Genomic DNA, 6466 nt, shown 5'->3' with positions numbered 1-6466 from the left:
CAATCCGATTTGGTATACGAAAGTTATGAGCTTTTGAAGTACAGGACCTTCTAAAAGCGCTTCAGAAGCCCTTTTTGGGAAATCAAGTAACAATCATATTAGGTACATTTCGAATATCGTTATGGATCAAATCAAATAGAGATTTTGGAACCATATGTACGTATCAGAATATATCAAAGACTCAATGGAATAATCGAATGTGCTAGCATTTGAAAATCAAGACTTTAGTCATATCTATTATCTTTCGAACACCATTCGGAAACATATCAAATGGAACTTCGAACATCATAGATACGCATCAAACCATATGGAATAGCTTATGGAAGTCAAGAATATTAGACATCCTAGTGGCTCTAAGAATAGGATTTTCTTGAAATCATACATATACGTCAACTGCTCGTTTCATAAGGGTCATGCCAAAAGAAAGAAAGGTAGGCTTTACATACCTCGATCACTCCCTAAGTTAATCCGAACTCAAGTCTCGGGCTCCCCAAGATCTACAATAACGTTATTAAATACCATATGTTAGCTACAAGTACTTAGATATTCAATCCTAACTAGCACTTGTCTACAGAAATTTCGACAGCATCTCCCCTGTAAATACAACAACCCCGAGAATTTAACTCGGCCAAATTTATCAACGACCATACCAACAATTATTTCAACAATACTAACAATCAATTCGAAGCATATTCTAACATTAATAACCCGCACAACATTCAAAACAATCCAACCCAACTCCTTTCCACACGAAACTATACAAATGCAACAAAAGCCACAACAACACATTTCCTTCTTTCAAATTCATAAACTACAACCACAGTTCACACATTAGCAACTTCATTCTCACAATTACATAAAACCATATTAAAATCACATTAATTCCTACAACAACCCACAACCAATTTCAATGCCAACTTGAACCATTAAACTTTCATTTGCATCATAGAGTCCACAACACACAACTAATATACTAAGTAAAATTAATTCATCTCTTCTCCGCCATACAACACCCACATGGCCACAATGCTACACACACACCCACACGGCCACACACAACACACATTATTTCCATGATTTTCAATCATTTCTACATACAACATACATAAACCTTCCATAACATATAAAAGAAGATCAATTCTTACCTTTTTTCCTTAATTTCCCACTAGACTAGAAATTTGGTCTTGCAACAAAGAGTAGTTTTCTTGCTCCAACAATTATACCACGTTAAAGAGGACCTTTGAATTAGTAGGAATACTAGAAGAAATATTTTTTTTTTGATCAAAATTGAAGGCTTCAAGTTTTTTTTCTTTTCTTTTCTCTTGGCCGAATGGCCTTTGCTTTTGCTCTCAAGATTTTTCTTTCTTGACTGTTCTTGAATAAAGATGACAAATAATAGTGGTCATCCCTTTTTATTTACTTGGATTAAATTCCCAAGTGGGCCTTGGCCGGCCACACTTGGGCTTTTTTGTTTTTTTTGTTTTTCAAGCCCATTTATTTCAAGACCAATCTCCCCTTTTTGTTGTTGCATGAAAAATTATTTTCCAATTTCCAAATTTGCCTCTAGCCTTTCTTAATATTTCCACATCAAAATTTTCGTAAACAACTTATATATTAAACAAGATAAAAAATTATAGCCTTGTCCTTAACTTGTCGCAATTATTTTGAAATATCCGAATGTGCAAAATACGGGGTATAACATCCTCCCCCCCCCCCCCCCCCCTTTAAAACATTCATCCTCGAATGTTGAATTAGTCTTATAGGACCTTGCAAGAATTTAGGGGAAATTTCTTTTTATAGTCATCACATATAATTCATTCACCAATCAATATAACCAATTAACGAATTTAGATTACCTGTAGGCATAGGAAACAAGTGAGGATAGTTCTTTTTCATCTCTCCTTCAGCTTCCCAAGTCATCTCCTCCCTGTTATTGTTGCGCCACAGTACTTTGACGGAAGCCACATCTTTATTACGCAGTCTCCTCACCTGACGATCCAGGATGGCTATCGGCTGCTCTTCGTAGGACAGCTCCTCTGTCACCTGGATATCTTCCATGGGAAATATTCTGGAAGGGTCACCGATACATTTGCGGAGCATTGACACATGAAATACCGGATGTACTGCTTCCAAATCGGAGGGTAAGTCTAACTCGTAGGCGACCTTGCCTATCTTTCGAACAATCTGATAAGGCCCAATATATCTCAGACTGAGCTTTCCTTTTCTGCCGAATCTCATTACACCTTTCATAGGTAACACTTTCCAAAACACCCAGTCACCAATCTGGAACTCCAAGTGTCGACGTCGATTGTCTGCATAAGATTTCTGTCGACTCTGGGCTGCTAATAACCCTTCCCGAATGAGTTTCACCTTATCAACTGCTTGCTGCATCATATTTGGACCAATTAACTTGGTTTCACCCACATCGAACCAACCAATCGGTGACCTGCATTTTCTACCATATAGGGCTTCATACGGTGCCATCTGGATGCTGGAATGATAGCTATTATTATAAGCAAATTCGATAAGTGGAAAATGATCATCCCAGCTACCTCTGAAATTAATAACACAGGCCCGTAGCATATCTTCCAGCGTCTGAATAGTACGCTCAGCCTGTCCGTCAGACTGAGGATGGAATGCGGTGCTAAGACTCACCTGAGTCCCCAATCCTTCCTGAAATGACCTCCAGAAATTAGCTGTAAACTGAGCACCTCTGTCGGATATAATAGATAAGGGAACTCCATGGAGTCTTACTATCTCTTTAATATATAACCGGGCATAATCCTCAGCCGAATAGGTGGTCCTGACTGGGAGGAAATGGGCTGATTTTGTCAGCCTATCAACAATAACCCATATGGAATCATACTTCCGAGAAGTGCATGGTAAACCTGTAATGAAATCCATATTAATTATTTCCCATTTCCAAGCTGGAATTTCCATTTCCTGTAACAACCCTCCAGGTTTCTGATGCTCGATCTTAACTAGTTGGCAATTTGGGCACTGAGCAATGAACTCTGCGATGTCTCTTTTCATACCATCCCACCAATATAAACATCTGAGATCATGGTACATTTTTGTTGATCCCGGGTGAACAGAATACCGAACATAATGTGCCTCTCCCATAATCTGTCGCCGCAGCCCTGCAACGTCAGGTACACATAACCCGTCTCTATATAATAATACTCCGTCGGGTGTAATCTCGAACTGAGCCTTCTCCTTATCAAGGGCTGCATCTCTGTACTGTACCAGAATAGGATCCTCGTATTGGCGTCGTTTTACTTCTTCCATAATAGACAATTCAGCAACTTCTCGAACAGAAACCCTAATATTTCCAGAATCGGCCAAACAGACTCCAAGACTGGCTAGCTGATGAATTTCACGAACTAATTCTTTCCTTTCCGGCTGCACGTTGGTCAAGCTGCCCATAAACTTGCGGCTAAGTGCATTTGCTACAACATTGGATTTTCCAGAATGATACAAAATGTCAACGTCATAATCTTTCAACAACTCGAGCCACCTTCTTTGCCGCAAATTCAGCTCCTTTTGCTTAAAGATGTACTGAAGGATTTTGTGGTCTGTATAAATATCAACATGAACCCCATATAAGTAGTGCCGCCATATCTTCAAAGCATGAATTACCGCCGCTAATTCCAGGTCATGAGTAGGATAATTTCTTTCGTGCGGTCTGAGCTGCCGGGAGGCATAGGCTATAACTCGACCATGCTGTATTAATACGCAACCTATCCCAACACCGGAAGCATCACAATAAATAACATACTCGTCTGGCCCCTCGGGAAGAGTTAGAACTGGAGTTGTAATTAATTTTTCTTTCAGCAACTGGAAGCTGCGTTCACAAGCATCGGTCCACTGGAACTTTGCTGCCTTCTGAGTTAGCTTCGTTAATGGTGCTGCAATCGAAGCAAAATTCTCCAGAAACCTCCGGTAATACCCTGCTAATCCCAGAAAACTGCGTACCTCAGTCGGCGTTGTAGGCCTAGGCCAATTCTTTACGGCCTCGATCTTCTGTGTATCAACCCGAATACCATCAGCTCTGACAATATGCCCAAAAAATGCCACTGAAGTGAACCAGAATTCACATTTGGAGAACTTAGCGTATAACTTCTGTTGCCGAAGTGTTCCGAGTACTGTCCTCAGATGATCTGAATGCTTTTCTGCTAATCGTGAATAAACCAGAATATCATCAATAAACACAATCACGAACATGTCTAGAAACGGCCTGAATACCCGATTCATCAAATCCATAAACACTGCGGGGGCGTTGGTCAGCCCAAAAGACTTTACTCTGAACTCATAGTGCCCATATCGGGTCATAAACGCAGTCTTTGGAATATCTGCCTCTCTTACCCGTACCTGATGATAGCCCGAACGCAAATCTATCTTCGAGAAATATTTAGCACCCTGCAATTGGTCAAATAGATCATCAATTCGGGGGAGGGGATATTTATTCTTTATGGTCACCTTATTTAGCTGTCTATAATCAATGCACATCCATAGCGACCCATATTTCTTCCTCACGAACAGTACCGGTGCTCCTCAAGGTGATGTACTGGGTTTGATGAAACCTTTTTCTAATAAATCCTTCAGCTGCTCATTCAATTCTTTCAATTCTGCAGGTGTCGTTCTGTAAGGAGGAATAGATATAGGCTGAGTATCTGGCAGCACATCTATCATGAACTCGATCTCCCGTTCAGGTGGAAGACCTGGAAGCTCGTCCGGAAATACATCTGGAAATTCATTGACTACTGGGACTGACTGGAGAGTAGGTGTTTCTGCTTTAATATCATGCACGCGAACCAGATGATAAATATACCATTTCTGAATCATCTTTCTGGCCTTGAGGTATGAAATAAACTTACCCCTCGGCGATGCTGTATTTCCTGCCCATTCTATAACTGGTTCCCTTGGAAACTGGAAGCGGACTACCTTTCTCTGACAATCAACGTTGGCATAACAAGAGGCTAACCAATCCATGCCCATAATGACGTCGAATTCAGTCATATCCAGCTCTACCAAATCGGCCTTGGTGCAACAGCCACATATAATTACTGAACAATCTTTACATACCTGCCTGGCTATAATAAAATCCCCGACCGGTGTAGCTACCTCGAATGGTTCTATCAGTTCAGGTGTTATCCAAATTTTACTAGCGACAAGGGGAGAAATATATGATAAAGTAGAACCTGAGTCGATCAACGCATATACATCTCGGGAGAAGACCAATAATGTACCTGTAACTACATTTGGCGACGCCTCCTGATCCTTTCGGCTGGCCAAGGCATATATGCGGTTCGAGGGACCGCTAGAATCAGAAACTCCGCCACGACCTCTACCGCGGCCTGCTGGTGCTGGCATACCCCGCCCCATAGGGCGCATAGCTACAGAAGTGGAAGATGAACCAGCAAGTGATCCCGTCGGCTGAGCTGCACCACCGGAACCACCTGCCAACGGACAATCTCTCATAATATGGCCCTGGCGGCCATAAGAAAAACAGGCACCCATAGCTCGATAACACTCTCCTGGGTGAGATCTCCCACAATAAGAACACCGAAGCATGGGTGGCCTCGTCTGGCTGGAACCTCGGCTCACCTGCGAACCTGAAGCCCTGGAGGTCTGGCCCACTCCCGAGTGCCCTGCACCATCGAATCGTCTGCCTGTAGACTGTGGATGTATACTCCAGCCTGACTGAGGAGGATATCTGCTATACTGTTGCTGAGGCTGCCCGCCTCGAGACTCCCCAGAATAACCAGCTGATCTAGCCCTCTTGGGCTGCCTCCTGTCACGATCTCTATCGGGCTGGCGCCCTCTGTGCTGGTCCTCCATTCCCTGTGCGTATGCCTGGACTCGGGCAATATCCATCCCAGGTTGGGATGCCACTGCCATACAGCTATCGACCAAATAATGATCCAAACCCATCACGTACCGGTGCATCCTGTCGGCCATATCAGCTACAATGGTAGGTGCATATCTGGCCAAAGAGTCAAACTCTAGGTTGTACTCTCGGACACTCCTGCCCCTCTGTCTCAGCTGTAATAATCTATCAACCCTCGCTCGTCGCATATCCGGAGGCAAAAAGTGGCTGAGAAAGGCTGCTGTAAACTCGTCCCACACGGCTGCAGGAGCATCCTCACCTCTAGACAGCTCCCAGGACTCATACCAATTAACAGCTATGTCACGCAATCGATGTGAAGCCAGCTCGACAGACTAAGTCTCGGAAGCTCTGACTAGTCTCAGCGTTCGCTGCATCTGTCGAATAAAATCCTGGGGATCCTCCTCGGGCTTTAACCCGTAAAACTCTGGGGGATTACAGGTCAAGAAATCACAAACCCTCAAACTGTCATGTCTGTCCACATCATCACCCCCTAGCCCGCGTCTACGAGCCTGTCCTGCTACTAATCTAGTCAGTAACTGTACGGCATCTCTCCTCGCCCTATCCTCCGCCCCGGGC

This window comes from Lycium barbarum, chromosome 11, assembly GCF_019175385.1.
Source record: "Lycium barbarum isolate Lr01 chromosome 11, ASM1917538v2, whole genome shotgun sequence".
In the NCBI taxonomy this organism is placed as follows: Eukaryota; Viridiplantae; Streptophyta; class Magnoliopsida; order Solanales; family Solanaceae; genus Lycium; species Lycium barbarum.
This window is presented reverse-complemented; position numbering follows the sequence as displayed.